The 24,890-nt window shown below is 36.5% G+C and overlaps 14 non-coding genes across 14 annotated transcripts; all 14 read right to left on the bottom strand.

The window, feature by feature from the left end:
- Nucleotides 1-1,585: 1,585 nt before the first annotated feature.
- Trnar-acg (transfer RNA arginine (anticodon ACG)) lies at nt 1,586-1,659 on the bottom strand. The gene has a single exon. It is a non-coding gene; the product is annotated as a tRNA-Arg (tRNA).
- Nucleotides 1,660-3,209: 1,550 nt separating this feature from the next.
- Trnar-ucg (transfer RNA arginine (anticodon UCG)) lies at nt 3,210-3,283 on the bottom strand. The gene has a single exon. It is a non-coding gene; the product is annotated as a tRNA-Arg (tRNA).
- A 1,696-nt stretch (nt 3,284-4,979) lies between these two features.
- Trnar-acg (transfer RNA arginine (anticodon ACG)) lies at nt 4,980-5,053 on the bottom strand. The gene has a single exon. It is a non-coding gene; the product is annotated as a tRNA-Arg (tRNA).
- A 1,550-nt stretch (nt 5,054-6,603) lies between these two features.
- Trnar-ucg (transfer RNA arginine (anticodon UCG)) lies at nt 6,604-6,677 on the bottom strand. Its single transcript has one exon. It is a non-coding gene; the product is annotated as a tRNA-Arg (tRNA).
- Nucleotides 6,678-8,373: 1,696 nt separating this feature from the next.
- Nucleotides 8,374-8,447, bottom strand: Trnar-acg (transfer RNA arginine (anticodon ACG)). Its single transcript has one exon. It is a non-coding gene; the product is annotated as a tRNA-Arg (tRNA).
- A 1,550-nt stretch (nt 8,448-9,997) lies between these two features.
- Trnar-ucg (transfer RNA arginine (anticodon UCG)) lies at nt 9,998-10,071 on the bottom strand. Its single transcript has one exon. It is a non-coding gene; the product is annotated as a tRNA-Arg (tRNA).
- Nucleotides 10,072-11,767: 1,696 nt separating this feature from the next.
- On the bottom strand, nt 11,768-11,841 carry Trnar-acg (transfer RNA arginine (anticodon ACG)). The gene has a single exon. It is a non-coding gene; the product is annotated as a tRNA-Arg (tRNA).
- Nucleotides 11,842-13,391: 1,550 nt separating this feature from the next.
- Nucleotides 13,392-13,465, bottom strand: Trnar-ucg (transfer RNA arginine (anticodon UCG)). The gene has a single exon. It is a non-coding gene; the product is annotated as a tRNA-Arg (tRNA).
- Nucleotides 13,466-15,161: 1,696 nt separating this feature from the next.
- On the bottom strand, nt 15,162-15,235 carry Trnar-acg (transfer RNA arginine (anticodon ACG)). Its single transcript has one exon. It is a non-coding gene; the product is annotated as a tRNA-Arg (tRNA).
- A 1,550-nt stretch (nt 15,236-16,785) lies between these two features.
- On the bottom strand, nt 16,786-16,859 carry Trnar-ucg (transfer RNA arginine (anticodon UCG)). The gene has a single exon. It is a non-coding gene; the product is annotated as a tRNA-Arg (tRNA).
- A 1,696-nt stretch (nt 16,860-18,555) lies between these two features.
- On the bottom strand, nt 18,556-18,629 carry Trnar-acg (transfer RNA arginine (anticodon ACG)). The gene has a single exon. It is a non-coding gene; the product is annotated as a tRNA-Arg (tRNA).
- Nucleotides 18,630-20,179: 1,550 nt separating this feature from the next.
- On the bottom strand, nt 20,180-20,253 carry Trnar-ucg (transfer RNA arginine (anticodon UCG)). Its single transcript has one exon. It is a non-coding gene; the product is annotated as a tRNA-Arg (tRNA).
- Nucleotides 20,254-21,949: 1,696 nt separating this feature from the next.
- Nucleotides 21,950-22,023, bottom strand: Trnar-acg (transfer RNA arginine (anticodon ACG)). The gene has a single exon. It is a non-coding gene; the product is annotated as a tRNA-Arg (tRNA).
- Nucleotides 22,024-23,573: 1,550 nt separating this feature from the next.
- On the bottom strand, nt 23,574-23,647 carry Trnar-ucg (transfer RNA arginine (anticodon UCG)). Its single transcript has one exon. It is a non-coding gene; the product is annotated as a tRNA-Arg (tRNA).
- Between the last annotated feature and the right edge of the window lie 1,243 nt (nt 23,648-24,890).

Below are 24,890 nucleotides of genomic sequence, written 5' to 3'. Positions count from 1 at the left end.
AGCTACCAATACGGCTACAGTTGATAACGAAATGATGAAAATCGTAGTTGCGGGTCTGAAACAGATTTGACAACTACAAATGGCTAGATCAGATGTTATGTGACAAGTTTATCTATTTAAATTTATAACTAACTTGGATAATTTATGTTTCCCAAACTGATGCTTTCTTTTTACGCATTACGGAATTGCAGACTGCCTGCAAGATTTACTAACCCTTGAAATTGATGAACTTGTCGTGAAAAACTAAGCATCTCGGAAATTATATATTAGACAAGGAAAGTGCTCCAATAAGGATGGGCATTTTTACATTTTGTAAAGATTGGTATTTGCATTTGTATTATTTTTACGAACAATTCTGCTTAGTGTAATTAAGATCTAGAGATATAGTGGATAGACCTTAGGATGTCATGGAAATAAAGTAATGAGAATACGTGTATGAAACTAACGTATTGCTCTGAACAAAGAGACTTGACCTCCGAGTTGCATGTCGTATGCAAAAGATCGACTATTGGATAGAACATCTATATCAGTGGGATACTGAGCGGCGATGATGCCGAGTGCAGTTATGATAAAAGCTTTTTGCTACATCTAATGTGAACTATGTTTATCTGTGCACAAGTGTAAAGTAGTCGTATTATTCCAAAAATATTATCTTAAGAGATTTCAATTCATTTGTAGATTGTTAGATAATATCTTTATATCTTCGATTTTCATATGCTGGAATAAATAGATCTACATAACATGCTGGACTGGACTCAAAGCTGCAATCTACTGATCCATCTTCAGGCACCTTGTTCAAATCAAGCATATTATTCAAATTGGGCCCGGACCAAGGATGCTTCCAGCACGTCGTGTGTATCTGCTTATGTGATTTACAACGATCAGTCCTGTTCAATGTTACTATGATCAAGAAATCAGTCGGGGTGTTTTGTTGTTTGTGTAGGGCTTATCCTTAAGTGACAATTCTAACCTGTTTATAGAAAGTGCTAGATAAATCTTTTAGTAAAGTTGCTTCCGTGAGGTTGTTCATCCATAGCATCTATATATAACTTGACTCGTTTGATAATAAAAACTATAGTGTCCCAAATGTTAAAATCATAACAGTTCATTTAATGCACAAACGTCAAGAAATTGCGTCGATATCAGTTGGGTTAATCTCAGATGTCAGAACCTGAAGTCTGTAGTCAGGGATCACATCCAGTTGACCAGAGACTCGTTACCTGTCCACAACGGATTTGAGTGTGTTTGCTACTACTACAATTACTGCTACTGGGACTGTAATTATGCTCATGAAGATGATGAGAAATATGAGAATAAAGAATTCATGAAAACGTCTTTAAATTCTGTGACTAAATTGAAAAGTCTTACAAAATTAATTGAAGGGTAACAGGTCCCATGTACAAGATCATTTAGAAGTGATATGTGTAACAAGATTTGATAAAGTCTCAGAGGAGACTTTCTGGGAGTATACGAGATACCTTTGATTGGTATATAATGGGAATAAAAGTAATAACGAGACCTGTAAATATAATAAAAATCAGCTTTTAATTATAGACTTTATTTGGTGTGGATAAAATTTTAATATTGAGCCCGGCAGGACTCGAACCTGCAATCTCCTGATCCGTAGTCAGGCGCCTTATCCAATTTGGCCACGGGCCCTTGTCATGAATGTTTGTTAGAGAGTATATTGGTGTGCTTTTGGTAATACTTCTACGACTATGACTATGGTAAGACTTGCTATTGCTTTACTGTCATGTTTGAGTATCGCTGCATGCGGGTTACAGCGGGATTGCAGCATATCCTTTCAGCGCTGATATCAAGCGTCAAATTTGAATCCAAATAACTCGTATGTAAACATAAATGTGGAAAGATAATATATTTCTGAAGCTCTGAAACGAACCAAAGAAATCTTGTCCCACTTATCACGGTGAATTTTCGAAACTGCAATCTCTGGTCAATTACTGAACAGGTTATATTTATCCGATGTGTTTAACAGTTGTCAGAATTAGGATCTAAGTTTGTTGTGTGCCTTTATGCTCCAATTGCCTTGGCACTAAATATCCTACTTTTGTTGTGGTGCCCTCAAGTACAAAACGAATCTAAATCAAAACCTTAATAATCTAACCGAATTGTTTTAAAAGTGACGGTAACGTTAACTCCTTGCTACTAATCCAATTCACGACATATCCAAATAGAAATTATGTTTTGAGGAAAATATATTGTTCTAGTGGGTCAAGAGGGATTCGAACCTGCCGTCTCCCTATCCGATGTCTGTCGCCTTATCCAATTTGGCCACGGGCCCTTCACATACAGACTATTTCTTAGGTTGGTTCGTGAATGTTACGGTTGGTACAACACTGCTTCTACTACCACTACTTAAACTGATACCACGACGACTACCAATGGAGTTATATTGCTAGTACGATGGACATAATAACGATTACGTCTACATATGCTACTAGTGTTTCTGCTGCTACTACCAACATTATGGCTGCTGTTAAAATTACGTATAAACCACTACCTATAATGGTAACGATTCTTCCTGCTGCTGCTGATTAAATCATTGTAAAGATACGAAAATGACCCGTTAAAATATTGGGCGAGAAAAATGATTGCTGTGTGAATTTTTGTGATGTACATGGAAGTTCGACTACGTAGTAGATAATTGTTTTACTTATGGAATGCTAGATATAAATATACAATGTTTTGTACGAACAAAATTTAATCTGTAGGAATAAAAACATATCTTCGTATTGCATCGAATCAAAGCTGCAATCTACGGATTGAAACCGCGGATCTAATTTCTCATTATCTTGCTCACATGTGCACTTATTCATGTTTGGATTGAGATGATTTTACTATCGCCACTTCTGCAAGTGCACTGCTTTTGCGGATGATGATAATTCGCATGGTGATGGCAATGGTACAGTCATGAAGGGTCAGAATTTGCATGACTAAATCAGATTCGTTACCATGAGATGGATGGATTAAAGGTTACTTAGACGAAAGAAATGGCAATGACAACGATCCTATGGAAGATTCGATTTTATGATCAAAAGCAAAGAAAGAGTTGACTATGTCTCTTTTCAAAATTTAAAAGTCTAATTTGTTCTCATTATTGGCACGTTTTATGTCAATATAGATATTTATCTGTATGTTGATGCTGAGAATCAAAGAATTTTAATACGCAGTGGAAAAGATTTAACAAACGAGCCCGGCAGGACTCGAACCTGCAGTCTCCTGATCCGAAGTCAGGCGCCTTATCCAATTTGGCCACGGGCCCTTCACGAAAACACTTATTGGTTTATAGGTTAGTGTGGGTTCATTTCCTTGTTGTAGTTGTTGTACAAACCATTCTCCAAAATACATGGTTTGATGGAATAACCCTTATTAAAGCTACCAATACGGCTACAGTTGATAACGAAATGATGAAAATCGTAGCTGCGGGTCTGAAACAGATTTGACAACTACAAATGGCTAGATCAGATGTTATGTGACAAGTTTATCTATTTAAATTTATAACTAACTTGGATAATTTATGTTTCCCAAACTGATGCTTTCTTTTTACGCATTACGGAATTGCAGACTGCCTGCAAGATTTACTAACCCTTGAAATTGATGAACTTGTCGTGAAAAACTAAGCATCTCGGAAATTATATATTAGACAAGGGAAGTGCTCCAATAAGGATGGGCATTTTTACATTTTGTAAAGATTCGTATTTGCATTTGTATTATTTTTACGAACAATTCTGCTTAGTGTAATTAAGATCTAGAGATATAGTGGATAGACCTTAGGATGTCATGGAAATAAAGTAATGAGAATACGTGTATGAAACTAACGTATTGCTCTGAACAAAGAGACTTGACCTCCGAGTTGCATGTCGTATGCAAAAGATCGACTATTGGATAGAACATCTATATCAGTGGGATACTGAGCGGCGATGATGCCGAGTGCAGTTATGATAAAAGCTTTTTGCTACATCTAATGTGAACTATGTTTATCTGTGCACAAGTGTAAAGTAGTCGTATTATTCCAAAAATATTATCTTAAGAGATTTCAATTCATTTGTAGATTGTTAGATAATATCTTTATATCTTCGATTTTCATATGCTGGAATAAATAGATCTACATAACATGCTGGACTGGACTCAAAGCTGCAATCTACTGATCCATCTTCAGGCACCTTGTTCAAATCAAGCATATTATTCAAATTGGGCCCGGACCAAGGATGCTTCCAGCACGTCGTGTGTATCTGCTTATGTGATTTACAACGATCAGTCCTGTTCAATGTTACTATGATCAAGAAATCAGTCGGGGTGTTTTGTTGTTTGTGTAGGGCTTATCCTTAAGTGACAATTCTAACCTGTTTATAGAAAGTGCTAGATAAATCTTTTAGTAAAGTTGCTTCCGTGAGGTTGTTCATCCATAGCATCTATATATAACTTGACTCGTTTGATAATAAAAACTATAGTGTCCCAAATGTTAAAATCATAACAGTTCATTTAATGCACAAACGTCAAGAAATTGCGTCGATATCAGTTGGGTTAATCTCAGATGTCAGAACCTGAAGTCTGTAGTCAGGGATCACATCCAGTTGACCAGAGACTCGTTACCTGTCCACAACGGATTTGAGTGTGTTTGCTACTACTACAATTACTGCTACTGGGACTGTAATTATGCTCATGAAGATGATGAGAAATATGAGAATAAAGAATTCATGAAAACGTCTTTAAATTCTGTGACTAAATTGAAAAGTCTTACAAAATTAATTGAAGGGTAACAGGTCCCATGTACAAGATCATTTAGAAGTGATATGTGTAACAAGATTTGATAAAGTCTCAGAGGAGACTTTCTGGGAGTATACGAGATACCTTTGATTGGTATATAATGGGAATAAAAGTAATAACGAGACCTGTAAATATAATAAAAATCAGCTTTTAATTATAGACTTTATTTGGTGTGGATAAAATTTTAATATTGAGCCCGGCAGGACTCGAACCTGCAATCTCCTGATCCGTAGTCGGGCGCCTTATCCAATTTGGCCACGGGCCCTTGTCATGAATGTTTGTTAGAGAGTATATTGGTGTGCTTTTGGTAATACTTCTACGACTATGACTATGGTAAGACTTGCTATTGCTTTACTGTCATGTTTGAGCATCGCTGCATGCGGGTTACAGCGGGATTGCAGCATATCCTTTCAGCGCTGATATCAAGCGTCAAATTTGAATCCAAATAACTCGTATGTAAACATAAATGTGGAAAGATAATATATTTCTGAAGCTCTGAAACGAACCAAAGAAATCTTGTCCCACTTATCACGGTGAATTTTCGAAACTGCAATCTCTGGTCAATTACTGAACAGGTTATATTTATCCGATGTGTTTAACAGTTGTCAGAATTAGGATCTAAGTTTGTTGTGTGCCTTTATGCTCCAATTGCCTTGGCACTAAATATCCTACTTTTGTTGTGGTGCCCTCAAGTACAAAACGAATCTAAATCAAAACCTTAATAATCTAACCGAATTGTTTTAAAAGTGACGGTAACGTTAACTCCTTGCTACTAATCCAATTCACGACATATCCAAATAGAAATTATGTTTTGAGGAAAATATATTGTTCTAGTGGGTCAAGAGGGATTCGAACCTGCCGTCTCCCTATCCGATGTCTGTCGCCTTATCCAATTTGGCCACGGGCCCTTCACATACAGACTATTTCTTAGGTTGGTTCGTGAATGTTACGGTTGGTACAACACTGCTTCTACTACCACTACTTAAACTGATACCACGACGACTACCAATGGAGTTATATTGCTAGTACGATGGACATAATAACGATTACGTCTACATATGCTACTAGTGTTTCTGCTGCTACTACCAACATTATGGCTGCTGTTAAAATTACGTATAAACCACTACCTATAATGGTAACGATTCTTCCTGCTGCTGCTGATTAAATCATTGTAAAGATACGAAAATGACCCGTTAAAATATTGGGCGAGAAAAATGATTGCTGTGTGAATTTTTGTGATGTACATGGAAGTTCGACTACGTAGTAGGTAATTGTTTTACTTATGGAATGCTAGATATAAATATACAATGTTTTGTACGAACAAAATTTAATCTGTAGGAATAAAAACATATCTTCGTATTGCATCGAATCAAAGCTGCAATCTACGGATTGAAACCGCGGATCTAATTTCTCATTATCTTGCTCACATGTGCACTTATTCATGTTTGGATTGAGATGATTTTACTATCGCCACTTCTGCAAGTGCACTGCTTTTGCGGATGATGATAATTCGCATGGTGATGGCAATGGTACAGTCATGAAGGGTCAGAATTTGCATGACTAAATCAGATTCGTTACCATGACATGGATGGATTAAAGGTTACTTAGACGAAAGAAATGGCAATGACAACGATCCTATGGAAGATTCGATTTTATGATCAAAAGCAAAGAAAGAGTTGACTATGTCTCTTTTCAAAATTTAAAAGTCTAATTTGTTCTCATTATTGGCACGTTTTATGTCAATAGAGATATTTATCTGTATGTTGATGCTGAGAATCAAAGAATTTTAATACGCAGTGGAAAAGATTTAACAAACGAGCCCGGCAGGACTCGAACCTGCAGTCTCCTGATCCGAAGTCAGGCGCCTTATCCAATTTGGCCACGGGCCCTTCACGAAAACACTTATTGGTTTATAGGTTAGTGTGGGTTCATTTCCTTGTTGTAGTTGTTGTACAAACCATTCTCCAAAATACATGCTTTGATGGAATAACCCTTATTAAAGCTACCAATACGGCTACAGTTGATAACGAAATGATGAAAATCGTAGTTGCGGGTCTGAAACAGATTTGACAACTACAAATGGCTAGATCAGATGTTATGTGACAAGTTTATCTATTTAAATTTATAACTAACTTGGATAATTTATGTTTCCCAAACTGATGCTTTCTTTTTACGCATTACGGAATTGCAGACTGCCTGCAAGATTTACTAACCCTTGAAATTGATGAACTTGTCGTGAAAAACTAAGCATCTCGGAAATTATATATTAGACAAGGGAAGTGCTCCAATAAGGATGGGCATTTTTACATTTTGTAAAGATTCGTATTTGCATTTGTATTATTTTTACGAACAATTCTGCTTAGTGTAATTAAGATCTAGAGATATAGTGGATAGACCTTAGGATGTCATGGAAATAAAGTAATGAGAATACGTGTATGAAACTAACGTATTGCTCTGAACAAAGAGACTTGACCTCCGAGTTGCATGTCGTATGCAAAAGATCGACTATTGGATAGAACATCTATATCAGTGGGATACTGAGCGGCGATGATGCCGAGTGCAGTTATGATAAAAGCTTTTTGCTACATCTAATGTGAACTATGTTTATCTGTGCACAAGTGTAAAGTAGTCGTATTATTCCAAAAATATTATCTTAAGAGATTTCAATTCATTTGTAGATTGTTAGATAATATCTTTATATCTTCGATTTTCATATGCTGGAATAAATAGATCTACATAACATGCTGGACTGGACTCAAAGCTGCAATCTACTGATCCATCTTCAGGCACCTTGTTCAAATCAAGCATATTATTCAAATTGGGCCCGGACCAAGGATGCTTCCAGCACGTCGTGTGTATCTGCTTATGTGATTTACAACGATCAGTCCTGTTCAATGTTACTATGATCAAGAAATCAGTCGGGGTGTTTTGTTGTTTGTGTAGGGCTTATCCTTAAGTGACAATTCTAACCTGTTTATAGAAAGTACTAGATAAATCTTTTAGTAAAGTTGCTTCCGTGAGGTTGTTCATCCATAGCATCTATATATAACTTGACTCGTTTGATAATAAAAACTATAGTGTCCCAGATGTTAAAATCATAACAGTTCATTTAATGCACAAACGTCAAGAAATTGCGTCGATATCAGTTGGGTTAATCTCAGATGTCAGAACCTGAAGTCTGTAGTCAGGGATCACATCCAGTTGACCAGAGACTCGTTACCTGTCCACAACGGATTTGAGTGTGTTTGCTACTACTACAATTACTGCTACTGGGACTGTAATTATGCTCATGAAGATGATGAGAAATATGAGAATAAAGAATTCATGAAAACGTCTTTAAATTCTGTGACTAAATTGAAAAGTCTTACAAAATTAATTGAAGGGTAACAGGTCCCATGTACAAGATCATTTAGAAGTGATATGTGTAACAAGATTTGATAAAGTCTCAGAGGAGACTTTCTGGGAGTATACGAGATACCTTTGATTGGTATATAATGGGAATAAAAGTAATAACGAGACCTGTAAATATAATAAAAATCAGCTTTTAATTATAGACTTTATTTGGTGTGGATAAAATTTTAATATTGAGCCCGGCAGGACTCGAACCTGCAATCTCCTGATCCGTAGTCAGGCGCCTTATCCAATTTGGCCACGGGCCCTTGTCATGAATGTTTGTTAGAGAGTATATTGGTGTGCTTTTGGTAATACTTCTACGACTATGACTATGGTAAGACTTGCTATTGCTTTACTGTCATGTTTGAGTATCGCTGCATGCGGGTTACAGCGGGATTGCAGCATATCCTTTCAGCGCTGATATCAAGCGTCAAATTTGAATCCAAATAACTCGTATGTAAACATAAATGTGGAAAGATAATATATTTCTGAAGCTCTGAAACGAACCAAAGAAATCTTGTCCCACTTATCACGGTGAATTTTCGAAACTGCAATCTCTGGTCAATTACTGAACAGGTTATATTTATCCGATGTGTTTAACAGTTGTCAGAATTAGGATCTAAGTTTGTTGTGTGCCTTTATGCTCCAATTGCCTTGGCACTAAATATCCTACTTTTGTTGTGGTGCCCTCAAGTACAAAACGAATCTAAATCAAAACCTTAATAATCTAACCGAATTGTTTTAAAAGTGACGGTAACGTTAACTCCTTGCTACTAATCCAATTCACGACATATCCAAATAGAAATTATGTTTTGAGGAAAATATATTGTTCTAGTGGGTCAAGAGGGATTCGAACCTGCCGTCTCCCTATCCGATGTCTGTCGCCTTATCCAATTTGGCCACGGGCCCTTCACATACAGACTATTTCTTAGGTTGGTTCGTGAATGTTACGGTTGGTACAACACTGCTTCTACTACCACTACTTAAACTGATACCACGACGACTACCAATGGAGTTATATTGCTAGTACGATGGACATAATAACGATTACGTCTACATATGCTACTAGTGTTTCTGCTGCTACTACCAACATTATGGCTGCTGTTAAAATTACGTATAAACCACTACCTATAATGGTAACGATTCTTCCTGCTGCTGCTGATTAAATCATTGTAAAGATACGAAAATGACCCGTTAAAATATTGGGCGAGAAAAATGATTGCTGTGTGAATTTTTGTGATGTACATGGAAGTTCGACTACGTAGTAGGTAATTGTTTTACTTATGGAATGCTAGATATAAATATACAATGTTTTGTACGAACAAAATTTAATCTGTAGGAATAAAAACATATCTTCGTATTGCATCGAATCAAAGCTGCAATCTACGGATTGAAACCGCGGATCTAATTTCTCATTATCTTGCTCACATGTGCACTTATTCATGTTTGGATTGAGATGATTTTACTATCGCCACTTCTGCAAGTGCACTGCTTTTGCGGATGATGATAATTCGCATGGTGATGGCAATGGTACAGTCATGAAGGGTCAGAATTTGCATGACTAAATCAGATTCGTTACCATGACATGGATGGATTAAAGGTTACTTAGACGAAAGAAATGGCAATGACAACGATCCTATGGAAGATTCGATTTTATGATCAAAAGCAAAGAAAGAGTTGACTATGTCTCTTTTCAAAATTTAAAAGTCTAATTTGTTCTCATTATTGGCACGTTTTATGTCAATAGAGATATTTATCTGTATGTTGATGCTGAGAATCAAAGAATTTTAATACGCAGTGGAAAAGATTTAACAAACGAGCCCGGCAGGACTCGAACCTGCAGTCTCCTGATCCGAAGTCAGGCGCCTTATCCAATTTGGCCACGGGCCCTTCACGAAAACACTTATTGGTTTATAGGTTAGTGTGGGTTCATTTCCTTGTTGTAGTTGTTGTACAAACCATTCTCCAAAATACATGCTTTGATGGAATAACCCTTATTAAAGCTACCAATACGGCTACAGTTGATAACGAAATGATGAAAATCGTAGTTGCGGGTCTGAAACAGATTTGACAACTACAAATGGCTAGATCAGATGTTATGTGACAAGTTTATCTATTTAAATTTATAACTAACTTGGATAATTTATGTTTCCCAAACTGATGCTTTCTTTTTACGCATTACGGAATTGCAGACTGCCTGCAAGATTTACTAACCCTTGAAATTGATGAACTTGTCGTGAAAAACTAAGCATCTCGGAAATTATATATTAGACAAGGGAAGTGCTCCAATAAGGATGGGCATTTTTACATTTTGTAAAGATTCGTATTTGCATTTGTATTATTTTTACGAACAATTCTGCTTAGTGTAATTAAGATCTAGAGATATAGTGGATAGACCTTAGGATGTCATGGAAATAAAGTAATGAGAATACGTGTATGAAACTAACGTATTGCTCTGAACAAAGAGACTTGACCTCCGAGTTGCATGTCGTATGCAAAAGATCGACTATTGGATAGAACATCTATATCAGTGGGATACTGAGCGGCGATGATGCCGAGTGCAGTTATGATAAAAGCTTTTTGCTACATCTAATGTGAACTATGTTTATCTGTGCACAAGTGTAAAGTAGTCGTATTATTCCAAAAATATTATCTTAAGAGATTTCAATTCATTTGTAGATTGTTAGATAATATCTTTATATCTTCGATTTTCATATGCTGGAATAAATAGATCTACATAACATGCTGGACTGGACTCAAAGCTGCAATCTACTGATCCATCTTCAGGCACCTTGTTCAAATCAAGCATATTATTCAAATTGGGCCCGGACCAAGGATGCTTCCAGCACGTCGTGTGTATCTGCTTATGTGATTTACAACGATCAGTCCTGTTCAATGTTACTATGATCAAGAAATCAGTCGGGGTGTTTTGTTGTTTGTGTAGGGCTTATCCTTAAGTGACAATTCTAACCTGTTTATAGAAAGTACTAGATAAATCTTTTAGTAAAGTTGCTTCCGTGAGGTTGTTCATCCATAGCATCTATATATAACTTGACTCGTTTGATAATAAAAACTATAGTGTCCCAGATGTTAAAATCATAACAGTTCATTTAATGCACAAACGTCAAGAAATTGCGTCGATATCAGTTGGGTTAATCTCAGATGTCAGAACCTGAAGTCTGTAGTCAGGGATCACATCCAGTTGACCAGAGACTCGTTACCTGTCCACAACGGATTTGAGTGTGTTTGCTACTACTACAATTACTGCTACTGGGACTGTAATTATGCTCATGAAGATGATGAGAAATATGAGAATAAAGAATTCATGAAAACGTCTTTAAATTCTGTGACTAAATTGAAAAGTCTTACAAAATTAATTGAAGGGTAACAGGTCCCATGTACAAGATCATTTAGAAGTGATATGTGTAACAAGATTTGATAAAGTCTCAGAGGAGACTTTCTGGGAGTATACGAGATACCTTTGATTGGTATATAATGGGAATAAAAGTAATAACGAGACCTGTAAATATAATAAAAATCAGCTTTTAATTATAGACTTTATTTGGTGTGGATAAAATTTTAATATTGAGCCCGGCAGGACTCGAACCTGCAATCTCCTGATCCGTAGTCAGGCGCCTTATCCAATTTGGCCACGGGCCCTTGTCATGAATGTTTGTTAGAGAGTATATTGGTGTGCTTTTGGTAATACTTCTACGACTATGACTATGGTAAGACTTGCTATTGCTTTACTGTCATGTTTGAGTATCGCTGCATGCGGGTTACAGCGGGATTGCAGCATATCCTTTCAGCGCTGATATCAAGCGTCAAATTTGAATCCAAATAACTCGTATGTAAACATAAATGTGGAAAGATAATATATTTCTGAAGCTCTGAAACGAACCAAAGAAATCTTGTCCCACTTATCACGGTGAATTTTCGAAACTGCAATCTCTGGTCAATTACTGAACAGGTTATATTTATCCGATGTGTTTAACAGTTGTCAGAATTAGGATCTAAGTTTGTTGTGTGCCTTTATGCTCCAATTGCCTTGGCACTAAATATCCTACTTTTGTTGTGGTGCCCTCAAGTACAAAACGAATCTAAATCAAAACCTTAATAATCTAACCGAATTGTTTTAAAAGTGACGGTAACGTTAACTCCTTGCTACTAATCCAATTCACGACATATCCAAATAGAAATTATGTTTTGAGGAAAATATATTGTTCTAGTGGGTCAAGAGGGATTCGAACCTGCCGTCTCCCTATCCGATGTCTGTCGCCTTATCCAATTTGGCCACGGGCCCTTCACATACAGACTATTTCTTAGGTTGGTTCGTGAATGTTACGGTTGGTACAACACTGCTTCTACTACCACTACTTAAACTGATACCACGACGACTACCAATGGAGTTATATTGCTAGTACGATGGACATAATAACGATTACGTCTACATATGCTACTAGTGTTTCTGCTGCTACTACCAACATTATGGCTGCTGTTAAAATTACGTATAAACCACTACCTATAATGGTAACGATTCTTCCTGCTGCTGCTGATTAAATCATTGTAAAGATACGAAAATGACCCGTTAAAATATTGGGCGAGAAAAATGATTGCTGTGTGAATTTTTGTGATGTACATGGAAGTTCGACTACGTAGTAGGTAATTGTTTTACTTATGGAATGCTAGATATAAATATACAATGTTTTGTACGAACAAAATTTAATCTGTAGGAATAAAAACATATCTTCGTATTGCATCGAATCAAAGCTGCAATCTACGGATTGAAACCGCGGATCTAATTTCTCATTATCTTGCTCACATGTGCACTTATTCATGTTTGGATTGAGATGATTTTACTATCGCCACTTCTGCAAGTGCACTGCTTTTGCGGATGATGATAATTCGCATGGTGATGGCAATGGTACAGTCATGAAGGGTCAGAATTTGCATGACTAAATCAGATTCGTTACCATGACATGGATGGATTAAAGGTTACTTAGACGAAAGAAATGGCAATGACAACGATCCTATGGAAGATTCGATTTTATGATCAAAAGCAAAGAAAGAGCTGACTATGTCTCTTTTCAAAATTTAAAAGTCTAATTTGTTCTCATTATTGGCACGTTTTATGTCAATAGAGATATTTATCTGTATGTTGATGCTGAGAATCAAAGAATTTTAATACGCAGTGGAAAAGATTTAACAAACGAGCCCGGCAGGACTCGAACCTGCAGTCTCCTGATCCGAAGTCAGGCGCCTTATCCAATTTGGCCACGGGCCCTTCACGAAAACACTTATTGGTTTATAGGTTAGTGTGGGTTCATTTCCTTGTTGTAGTTGTTGTACAAACCATTCTCCAAAATACATGGTTTGATGGAATAACCCTTATTAAAGCTACCAATACGGCTACAGTTGATAACGAAATGATGAAAATCGTAGTTGCGGGTCTGAAACAGATTTGACAACTACAAATGGCTAGATCAGATGTTATGTGACAAGTTTATCTATTTAAATTTATAACTAACTTGGATAATTTATGTTTCCCAAACTGATGCTTTCTTTTTACGCATTACGGAATTGCAGACTGCCTGCAAGATTTACTAACCCTTGAAATTGATGAACTTGTCGTGAAAAACTAAGCATCTCGGAAATTATATATTAGACAAGGGAAGTGCTCCAATAAGGATGGGCATTTTTACATTTTGTAAAGATTCGTATTTGCATTTGTATTATTTTTACGAACAATTCTGCTTAGTGTAATTAAGATCTAGAGATATAGTGGATAGACCTTAGGATGTCATGGAAATAAAGTAATGAGAATACGTGTATGAAACTAACGTATTGCTCTGAACAAAGAGACTTGACCTCCGAGTTGCATGTCGTATGCAAAAGATCGACTATTGGATAGAACATCTATATCAGTGGGATACTGAGCGGCGATGATGCCGAGTGCAGTTATGATAAAAGCTTTTTGCTATATCTAATGTGAACTATGTTTATCTGTGCACAAGTGTAAAGTAGTCGTATTATTCCAAAAATATTATCTTAAGAGATTTCAATTCATTTGTAGATTGTTAGATAATATCTTTATATCTTCGATTTTCATATGCTGGAATAAATAGATCTACATAACATGCTGGACTGGACTCAAAGCTGCAATCTACTGATCCATCTTCAGGCACCTTGTTCAAATCAAGCATATTATTCAAATTGGGCCCGGACCAAGGATGCTTCCAGCACGTCGTGTGTATCTGCTTATGTGATTTACAACGACCAGTCCTGTTCAATGTTACTATGATCAAGAAATCAGTCGGGGTGTTTTGTTGTTTGTGTAGGGCTTATCCTTAAGTGACAATTCTAACCTGTTTATAGAAAGTGCTAGATAAATCTTTTAGTAAAGTTGCTTCCGTGAGGTTGTTCATCCATAGCATCTATATATAACTTGACTCGTTTGATAATAAAAACTATAGTGTCCCAAATGTTAAAATCATAACAGTTCATTTAATGCACAAACGTCAAGAAATTGCGTCGATATCAGTTGGGTTAATCTCAGATGTCAGAACCTGAAGTCTGTAGTCAGGGATCACATCCAGTTGACCAGAGACTCGTTACCTGTCCACAACGGATTTGAGTGTGTTTGCTACTACTACAATTACTGCTACTGGGACTGTAATTATGCTCATGAAGATGATGAGAAATATGAGAATAAAGAATTCATGAAAACGTCTTTAAATTCTGTGACTAAATTGAAAAGTCTTACAAAATTAATTGAAGGGTAACAGGTCCCATGTACAAGATCATTTAGAAGTGATATGTGTAACAAGATTTGATAAAGTCTCAGAGGAGACTTTCTGGGAGTATACGAGATACCTTTGATTGGTATATAATGGGAATAAAAGTAATAACGAGACCTGTAAATATAATAAAAATCAGCTTTTAATTATAGACTTTATTTGGTGTGGATAAAATTTTAATATTGAGCCCGGCAGGACTCGAACCTGCAATCTCCTGATCCGTAGTCAGGCGCCTTATCCAATTTGGCCACGGGCCCTTGTCATGAATGTTTGTTAGAGAGTATATTGGTGTGCTTTTGGTAATACTTCTACGACTATGACTATGGTAAGACTTGCTATTGCTTTACTGTCATGTTTGAGTATCGCTGCATGCGGGTTACAGCGGGATTGCAGCATATCCTTTCAGCGCTGATATCAAGCGTCAAATTTGAATCCAAATAACTCGTATGTAAACATAAATGTGGAAAGATAATATATTTCTGAAGCTCTGAAACGAACCAAAGAAATCTTGTCCCACTTATCACGGTGAATTTTCGAAACTGCAATCTCTGGTCAATTACTGAACAGGTTATATTTATCCGATGTGTTTAACAGTTGTCAGAATTAGGATCTAAGTTTGTTGTGTGCCTTTATGCTCCAATTGCCTTGGCACTAAATATCCTACTTTTGTTGTGGTGCCCTCAAGTACAAAACGAATCTAAATCAAAACCTTAATAATCTAACCGAATTGTTTTAAAAGTGACGGTAACGTTAACTCCTTGCTACTAATCCAATTCACGACATATCCAAATAGAAATTATGTTTTGAGGAAAATATATTGTTCTAGTGGGTCAAGAGGGATTCGAACCTGCCGTCTCCCTATCCGATGTCTGTCGCCTTATCCAATTTGGCCACGGGCCCTTCACATACAGACTATTTCTTAGGTTGGTTCGTGAATGTTACGGTTGGTACAACACTGCTTCTACTACCACTACTTAAACTGATACCACGACGACTACCAATGGAGTTATATTGCTAGTACGATGGACATAATAACGATTACGTCTACATATGCTACTAGTGTTTCTGCTGCTACTACCAACATTATGGCTGCTGTTAAAATTACGTATAAACCACTACCTATAATGGTAACGATTCTTCCTGCTGCTGCTGATTAAATCATTGTAAAGATACGAAAATGACCCGTTAAAATATTGGGCGAGAAAAATGATTGCTGTGTGAATTTTTGTGATGTACATGGAAGTTCGACTACGTAGTAGGTAATTGTTTTACTTATGGAATGCTAGATATAAATATACAATGTTTTGTACGAACAAAATTTAATCTGTAGGAATAAAAACATATCTTCGTATTGCATCGAATCAAAGCTGCAATCTACGGATTGAAACCGCGGATCTAATTTCTCATTATCTTGCTCACATGTGCACTTATTCATGTTTGGATTGAGATGATTTTACTATCGCCACTTCTGCAAGTGCACTGCTTTTGCGGATGATGATAATTCGCATGGTGATGGCAATGGTACAGTCATGAAGGGTCAGAATTTGCATGACTAAATCAGATTCGTTACCATGACATGGATGGATTAAAGGTTACTTAGACGAAAGAAATGGCAATGACAACGATCCTATGGAAGATTCGATTTTATGATCAAAAGCAAAGAAAGAGCTGACTATGTCTCTTTTCAAAATTTAAAAGTCTAATTTGTTCTCATTATTGGCACGTTTTATGTCAATAGAGATATTTATCTGTATGTTGATGCTGAGAATCAAAGAATTTTAATACGCAGTGGAAAAGATTTAACAAACGAGCCCGGCAGGACTCGAACCTGCAGTCTCCTGATCCGAAGTCAGGCGCCTTATCCAATTTGGCCACGGGCCCTTCACGAAAACACTTATTGGTTTATAGGTTAGTGTGGGTTCATTTCCTTGTTGTAGTTGTTGTACAAACCATTCTCCAAAATACATGGTTTGATGGAATAACCCTTATTAAAGCTACCAATACGGCTACAGTTGATAACGAAATGATGAAAATCGTAGTTGCGGGTCTGAAACAGATTTGACAACTACAAATGGCTAGATCAGATGTTATGTGACAAGTTTATCTATTTAAATTTATAACTAACTTGGATAATTTATGTTTCCCAAACTGATGCTTTCTTTTTACGCATTACGGAATTGCAGACTGCCTGCAAGATTTACTAACCCTTGAAATTGATGAACTTGTCGTGAAAAACTAAGCATCTCGGAAATTATATATTAGACAAGGGAAGTGCTCCAATAAGGATGGGCATTTTTACATTTTGTAAAGATTCGTATTTGCATTTGTATTATTTTTACGAACAATTCTGCTTAGTGTAATTAAGATCTAGAGATATAGTGGATAGACCTTAGGATGTCATGGAAATAAAGTAATGAGAATACGTGTATGAAACTAACGTATTGCTCTGAACAAAGAGACTTGACCTCCGAGTTGCATGTCGTATGCAAAAGATCGACTATTGGATAGAACATCTATATCAGTGGGATACTGAGCGGCGATGATGCCGAGTGCAGTTATGATAAAAGCTTTTTGCTATATCTAATGTGAACTATGTTTATCTGTGCACAAGTGTAAAGTAGTCGTATTATTCCAAAAATATTATCTTAAGAGATTTCAATTCATTTGTAGATTGTTAGATAATATCTTTATATCTTCGATTTTCATATGCTGGAATAAATAGATCTACATAACATGCTGGACTGGACTCAAAGCTGCAATCTACTGATCCATCTTCAGGCACCTTGTTCAAATCAAGCATATTATTCAAATTGGGCCCGGACCAAGGATGCTTCCAGCACGTCGTGTGTATCTGCTTATGTGATTTACAACGATCAGTCCTGTTCAATGTTACTATGATCAAGAAATCAGTCGGGGTGTTTTGTTGTTTGTGTAGGGCTTATCCTTAAGTGACAATTCTAACCTGTTTATAGAAAGTGCTAGATAAATCTTTTAGTAAAGTTGCTTCCGTGAGGTTGTTCATCCATAGCATCTATATATAACTTGACTCGTTTGATAATAAAAACTATAGTGTCCCAAATGTTAAAATCATAACAGTTCATTTAATGCACAAACGTCAAGAAATTGCGTCGATATCAGTTGGGTTAATCTCAGATGTCAGAACCTGAAGTCTGTAGTCAGGGATCACATCCAGTTGACCAGAGACTCGTTACCTGTCCACAACGGATTTGAGTGTGTTTGCTACTACTACAATTACTGCTACTGGGACTGTAATTATGCTCATGAAGATGATGAGAAATATGAGAATAAAGAATTCATGAAAACGTCTTTAAATTCTGTGACTAAATTGAAAAGTCTTACAAAATTAATTGAAGGGTAACAGGTCCCATGTACAAGATCATTTAGAAGTGATATGTGTAACAAGATTTGATAAAGTCTCAGAGGAGACTTTCTGGGAGTATACGAGATACCTTTGATTGGTATATAATGGGAATAAAAGTAATAACGAGACCTGTAAATATAATAAAAATCAGCTTTTAATTATAGACTTTATTTGGTGTGGATAAAATTTTAATATTGAGCCCGGCAGGACTCGAACCTGCAATCTCCTGATCCGTAGTCAGGCGCCTTATCCAATTTGGCCACGGGCCCTTGTCATGAATGTTTGTTAGAGAGTATATTGGTGTGCTTTTGGTAATACTTCTACGACTATGACTATGGTAAGACTTGCTATTGCTTTACTGTCATGTTTGAGTATCGCTGCATGCGGGTTACAGCGGGATTGCAGCATATCCTTTCAGCGCTGATATCAAGCGTCAAATTTGAATCCAAATAACTCGTATGTAAACATAAATGTGGAAAGATAATATATTTCTGAAGCTCTGAAACGAACCAAAGAAATCTTGTCCCACTTATCACGGTGAATTTTCGAAACTGCAATCTCTGGTCAATTACTGAACAGGTTATATTTATCCGATGTGTTTAACAGTTGTCAGAATTAGGATCTAAGTTTGTTGTGTGCCTTTATGCTCCAATTGCCTTGGCACTAAATATCCTACTTTTGTTGTGGTGCCCTCAAGTACAAAACGAATCTAAATCAAAACCTTAATAATCTAACCGAATTGTTTTAAAAGTGACGGTAACGTTAACTCCTTGCTACTAATCCAATTCACGACATATCCAAATAGAAATTATGTTTTGAGGAAAATATATTGTTCTAGTGGGTCAAGAGGGATTCGAACCTGCCGTCTCCCTATCCGATGTCTGTCGCCTTATCCAATTTGGCCACGGGCCCTTCACATACAGACTATTTCTTAGGTTGGTTCGTGAATGTTACGGTTGGTACAACACTGCTTCTACTACCACTACTTAAACTGATACCACGACGACTACCAATGGAGTTATATTGCTAGTACGATGGACATAATAACGATTACGTCTACATATGCTACTAGTGTTTCTGCTGCTACTACCAACATTATGGCTGCTGTTAAAATTACGTATAAACCACTACCTATAATGGTAACGATTCTTCCTGCTGCTGCTGATTAAATCATTGTAAAGATACGAAAATGACCCGTTAAAATATTGGGCGAGAAAAATGATTGCTGTGTGAATTTTTGTGATGTACATGGAAGTTCGACTACGTAGTAGGTAATTGTTTTACTTATGGAATGCTAGATATAAATATACAATGTTTTGTACGAACAAAATTTAATCTGTAGGAATAAAAACATATCTTCGTATTGCATCGAATCAAAGCTGCAATCTACGGATTGAAACCGCGGATCTAATTTCTCATTATCTTGCTCACATGTGCACTTATTCATGTTTGGATTGAGATGATTTTACTATCGCCACTTCTGCAAGTGCACTGCTTTTGCGGATGATGATAATTCGCATGGTGATGGCAATGGTACAGTCATGAAGGGTCAGAATTTGCATGACTAAATCAGATTCGTTACCATGACATGGATGGATTAAAGGTTACTTAGACGAAAGAAATGGCAATGACAACGATCCTATGGAAGATTCGATTTTATGATCAAAAGCAAAGAAAGAGTTGACTATGTCTCTTTTCAAAATTTAAAAGTCTAATTTGTTCTCATTATTGGCACGTTTTATGTCAATAGAGATATTTATCTGTATGTTGATGCTGAGAATCAAAGAATTTTAATACGCAGTGGAAAAGATTTAACAAACGAGCCCGGCAGGACTCGAACCTGCAGTCTCCTGATCCGAAGTCAGGCGCCTTATCCAATTTGGCCACGGGCCCTTCACGAAAACACTTATTGGTTTATAGGTTAGTGTGGGTTCATTTCCTTGTTGTAGTTGTTGTACAAACCATTCTCCAAAATACATGGTTTGATGGAATAACCCTTATTAAAGCTACCAATACGGCTACAGTTGATAACGAAATGATGAAAATCGTAGTTGCGGGTCTGAAACAGATTTGACAACTACAAATGGCTAGATCAGATGTTATGTGACAAGTTTATCTATTTAAATTTATAACTAACTTGGATAATTTATGTTTCCCAAACTGATGCTTTCTTTTTACGCATTACGGAATTGCAGACTGCCTGCAAGATTTACTAACCCTTGAAATTGATGAACTTGTCGTGAAAAACTAAGCATCTCGGAAATTATATATTAGACAAGGGAAGTGCTCCAATAAGGATGGGCATTTTTACATTTTGTAAAGATTCGTATTTGCATTTGTATTATTTTTACGAACAATTCTGCTTAGTGTAATTAAGATCTAGAGATATAGTGGATAGACCTTAGGATGTCATGGAAATAAAGTAATGAGAATACGTGTATGAAACTAACGTATTGCTCTGAACAAAGAGACTTGACCTCCGAGTTGCATGTCGTATGCAAAAGATCGACTATTGGATAGAACATCTATATCAGTGGGATACTGAGCGGCGATGATGCCGAGTGCAGTTATGATAAAAGCTTTTTGCTACATCTAATGTGAACTATGTTTATCTGTGCACAAGTGTAAAGTAGTCGTATTATTCCAAAAATATTATCTTAAGAGATTTCAATTCATTTGTAGATTGTTAGATAATATCTTTATATCTTCGATTTTCATATGCTGGAATAAATAGATCTACATAACATGCTGGACTGGACTCAAAGCTGCAATCTACTGATCCATCTTCAGGCACCTTGTTCAAATCAAGCATATTATTCAAATTGGGCCCGGACCAAGGATGCTTCCAGCACGTCGTGTGTATCTGCTTATGTGATTTACAACGATCAGTCCTGTTCAATGTTACTATGATCAAGAAATCAGTCGGGGTGTTTTGTTGTTTGTGTAGGGCTTATCCTTAAGTGACAATTCTAACCTGTTTATAGAAAGTACTAGATAAATCTTTTAGTAAAGTTGCTTCCGTGAGGTTGTTCATCCATAGCATCTATATATAACTTGACTCGTTTGATAATAAAAACTATAGTGTCCCAGATGTTAAAATCATAACAGTTCATTTAATGCACAAACGTCAAGAAATTGCGTCGATATCAGTTGGGTTAATCTCAGATGTCAGAACCTGAAGTCTGTAGTCAGGGATCACATCCAGTTGACCAGAGACTCGTTACCTGTCCACAACGGATTTGAGTGTGTTTGCTACTACTACAATTACTGCTACTGGGACTGTAATTATGCTCATGAAGATGATGAGAAATATGAGAATAAAGAATTCATGAAAACGTCTTTAAATTCTGTGACTAAATTGAAAAGTCTTACAAAATTAATTGAAGGGTAACAGGTCCCATGTACAAGATCATTTAGAAGTGATATGTGTAACAAGATTTGATAAAGTCTCAGAGGAGACTTTCTGGGAGTATACGAGATACCTTTGATTGGTATATAATGGGAATAAAAGTAATAACGAGACCTGTAAATATAATAAAAATCAGCTTTTAATTATAGACTTTATTTGGTGTGGATAAAATTTTAATATTGAGCCCGGCAGGACTCGAACCTGCAATCTCCTGATCCGTAGTCAGGCGCCTTATCCAATTTGGCCACGGGCCCTTGTCATGAATGTTTGTTAGAGAGTATATTGGTGTGCTTTTGGTAATACTTCTACGACTATGACTATGGTAAGACTTGCTATTGCTTTACTGTCATGTTTGAGTATCGCTGCATGCGGGTTACAGCGGGATTGCAGCATATCCTTTCAGCGCTGATATCAAGCGTCAAATTTGAATCCAAATAACTCGTATGTAAACATAAATGTGGAAAGATAATATATTTCTGAAGCTCTGAAACGAACCAAAGAAATCTTGTCCCACTTATCACGGTGAATTTTCGAAACTGCAATCTCTGGTCAATTACTGAACAGGTTATATTTATCCGATGTGTTTAACAGTTGTCAGAATTAGGATCTAAGTTTGTTGTGTGCCTTTATGCTCCAATTGCCTTGGCACTAAATATCCTACTTTTGTTGTGGTGCCCTCAAGTACAAAACGAATCTAAATCAAAACCTTAATAATCTAACCGAATTGTTTTAAAAGTGACGGTAACGTTAACTCCTTGCTACTAATCCAATTCACGACATATCCAAATAGAAATTATGTTTTGAGGAAAATATATTGTTCTAGTGGGTCAAGAGGGATTCGAACCTGCCGTCTCCCTATCCGATGTCTGTCGCCTTATCCAATTTGGCCACGGGCCCTTCACATACAGACTATTTCTTAGGTTGGTTCGTGAATGTTACGGTTGGTACAACACTGCTTCTACTACCACTACTTAAACTGATACCACGACGACTACCAATGGAGTTATATTGCTAGTACGATGGACATAATAACGATTACGTCTACATATGCTACTAGTGTTTCTGCTGCTACTACCAACATTATGGCTGCTGTTAAAATTACGTATAAACCACTACCTATAATGGTAACGATTCTTCCTGCTGCTGCTGATTAAATCATTGTAAAGATACGAAAATGACCCGTTAAAATATTGGGCGAGAAAAATGATTGCTGTGTGAATTTTTGTGATGTACATGGAAGTTCGACTACGTAGTAGGTAATTGTTTTACTTATGGAATGCTAGATATAAATATACAATGTTTTGTACGAACAAAATTTAATCTGTAGGAATAAAAACATATCTTCGTATTGCATCGAATCAAACCTGCAATCTACGGATTGAAACCGCGGATCTAATTTCTCATTATCTTGCTCACATGTGCACTTATTCATGTTTGGATTGAGATGATTTTACTATCGCCACTTCTGCAAGTGCACTGCTTTTGCGGATGATGATAATTCGCATGGTGATGGCAATGGTACAGTCATGAAGGGTCAGAATTTGCATGACTAAATCAGATTCGTTACCATGACATGGATGGATTAAAGGTTACTTAGACGAAAGAAATGGCAATGACAACGATCCTATGGAAGATTCGATTTTATGATCAAAAGCAAAGAAAGAGTTGACTATGTCTCTTTTCAAAATTTAAAAGTCTAATTTGTTCTCATTATTGGCACGTTTTATGTCAATAGAGATATTTATCTGTATGTTGATGCTGAGAATCAAAGAATTTTAATACGCAGTGGAAAAGATTTAATAAACGAGCCCGGCAGGACTCGAACCTGCAGTCTCCTGATCCGAAGTCAGGCGCCTTATCCAATTTGGCCACGGGCCCTTCACGAAAACACTTATTGGTTTATAGGTTAGTGTGGGTTCATTTCCTTGTTGTAGTTGTTGTACAAACCATTCTCCAAAATACATGCTTTGATGGAATAACCCTTGTTAAAGCTACCAATACGGCTACAGTTGATAACGAAATGATGAAAATCGTAGTTGCGGGTCTGAAACAGATTTGACAACTACAAATGGCTAGATCAGATGTTATGTGACAAGTTTATCTATTTAAATTTATAACTAACTTGGATAATTTATGTTTCCCAAACTGATGCTTTCTTTTTACGCATTACGGAATTGCAGACTGCCTGCAAGATTTACTAACCCTTGAAATTGATGAACTTGTCGTGAAAAACTAAGCATCTCGGAAATTATATATTAGACAAGGGAAGTGCTCCAATAAGGATGGGCATTTTTACATTTTGTAAAGATTCGTATTTGCATTTGTATTATTTTTACGAACAATTCTGCTTAGTGTAATTAAGATCTAGAGATATAGTGGATAGACCTTAGGATGTCATGGAAATAAAGTAATGAGAATACGTGTATGAAACTAACGTATTGCTCTGAACAAAGAGGCTTGACCTCCGAGTTGCATGTCGTATGCAAAAGATCGACTATTGGATAGAACATCTATATCAGTGGGATACTGAGCGGCGATGATGCCGAGTGCAGTTATGATAAAAGCTTTTTGCTACATCTAATGTGAACTATGTTTATCTGTGCACAAGTGTAAAGTAGTCGTATTATTCCAAAAATATTATCTTAAGAGATTTCAATTCATTTGTAGATTGTTAGATAATATCTTTATATCTTCGATTTTCATATGCTGGAATAAATAGATCTACATAACATGCTGGACTGGACTCAAAGCTGCAATCTACTGATCCATCTTCAGGCACCTTGTTCAAATCAAGCATATTATTCAAATTGGGCCCGGACCAAGGATGCTTCCAGCACGTCGTGTGTATCTGCTTATGTGATTTACAACGATCAGTCCTGTTCAATGTTACTATGATCAAGAAATCAGTCGGGGTGTTTTGTTGTTTGTGTAGGGCTTATCCTTAAGTGACAATTCTAACCTGTTTATAGAAAGTGCTAGATAAATCTTTTAGTAAAGTTGCTTCCGTGAGGTTGTTCATCCATAGCATCTATATATAACTTGACTCGTTTGATAATAAAAACTATAGTGTCCCAAATGTTAAAATCATAACAGTTCATTTAATGCACAAACGTCAAGAAAT

This window comes from Sinohyriopsis cumingii, chromosome 10 (assembly GCF_028554795.1).
Source record: "Sinohyriopsis cumingii isolate HCF-2022 chromosome 10, ASM2855479v2, whole genome shotgun sequence".
Lineage (NCBI taxonomy): Eukaryota > Metazoa > Mollusca > Bivalvia > Unionida > Unionidae > Sinohyriopsis > Sinohyriopsis cumingii.
The sequence above is the reverse complement of the archived record's forward strand: the minus strand, read 5'-3'. Positions and strand labels throughout refer to the sequence as shown.